This window comes from Abramis brama (assembly GCF_963993115.1).
Source record: "Abramis brama genome assembly, chromosome: 9".
Taxonomy (NCBI): Eukaryota; Metazoa; Chordata; class Actinopteri; order Cypriniformes; family Leuciscidae; genus Abramis; species Abramis brama.
In genome coordinates this window covers 541,101-542,600 of record NC_139971.1, presented here as the reverse complement: position 1 = coordinate 542,600, position 1,500 = coordinate 541,101, and the positions used below count along the sequence as shown (strand labels likewise).

At 36.7% G+C, this 1,500-nt stretch overlaps 1 protein-coding gene across 3 annotated transcripts in view; it reads left to right on the top strand.

The window, feature by feature from the left end:
• ddb1 (damage-specific DNA binding protein 1) overlaps positions 1-1,500 on the top strand; it is a 40,632-nt gene that overhangs the window by 12,888 nt on the left and 26,244 nt on the right. The gene's annotated exons all lie outside the window — the stretch shown is intronic.

The following is a 1,500-nucleotide window of genomic DNA, read 5'->3' as shown; positions in this document are numbered from 1 at the left end:
CCTTGTCCAGCGCATTTTGAGAGACAGAGAGAGAGAGACGCGGCGCCGCTGAACACTCACGCGGTTTGTGAAATTGCGTCTTGGAGAAAGTTTTAAAATTATTGATTTGATTTTATAATCTGTGTGGATTCATTTAGGCTACTCATACAATCTACATGCTAAAGTGAATCAATGTTTGCGGGGGGATTTCCCGCATTATAAGTGGTAGACCTGCAGGAATTATTAAAATACTCATTGAAGTATAATCTGTTATATATTATTTATTTTAATAGTTCAAAAAGTACAATCAATGTTCAAATTTCGATTTTTTTTTAAGAATTCTTGAAAGGTGTCTTTGGTAACACTTTACAATAAGGTTCATTAATTAGCATTAGTTAACTACCTTAGTTAACATTAACTAATAATGAACAATACTTCTACAGCATTTATTCATAATATTAATTTCACCATTTACTAATATGTTATTAAAATGAAAGGTTGTATTTTTTAACATTAATTTAGTTAATGCACTGTGAACTAACATGAACAATGAACAGCTGTATTTTTATTAACTAACGTTAAAAAAGATTAATAAATACTGTAACAAATGTATTTCTCATTGTTAGTTCATGTTAGTTAATACATTAAATAATGTTAACTAATTAACCTTATTGTAAAGTGTTACCGTGTCTTTTTAATAAATGCAACACGTTCCCAAAGTCATGTGAAATAATCGTGTTACATAATCGTGATTTCAATACTGACCAAAATAATCGTGATTATGATTTTTTCCATAATCGAGCAGCCCTAGTGGAGGTCAAGGATGCTAGCAACGAGCCAGCACACACACACACACACACACACACAACTGATGACGAGAGCACAGGTGCGGACGGGAGGAACCGAGTGAGCAAAGGAAAAAGAACATACATGTTTTTTTAATAGTTTTTTTGAGAGTTTTTTGATTTGATAGTTAAAAGATTAAAACATTTTGTTAACATGAGGTCTTGTGTCACTGTCAGTCTTTTTACATCAGTGCAAAACTAGGGTATGCAGATTAAGACCACTATTCATCAGCATGCATTGATTAATCCCATGGCATGTAGCCAAAAAAAAAAAAAAAAGGTGCAACCAAATCATATGCAGTGCAACCAGTGGAAAAGTTAGTCTGGAGCCCTGTACTGGTGCCATTCCACACAACACATGCACTGCCAGGAACATCCCGCTTATAACAGCCATAGCAACATGCTAGGTGCCTATAGCCCACCTGGCACAGGTTTTCCGCAAGGGTTCCTGTGTGGGAGAAACCATAAATGATGACAGATTCCTTGTCTGTGCTTTACACCCTGAATGTGTAGCACTGCGCACAGATATAACCACGAGGGTTAGCATTCGCGCAGGAGGCGGCAGTGTGTGTGCCTGTGACGCCTAAACGATCTAGCTGAACACCACTAGCAGTGGCGTAAACTACTGTCGTAAGTGTCACATGACCTGTATGACAACATCCACTTTGTATTGTAG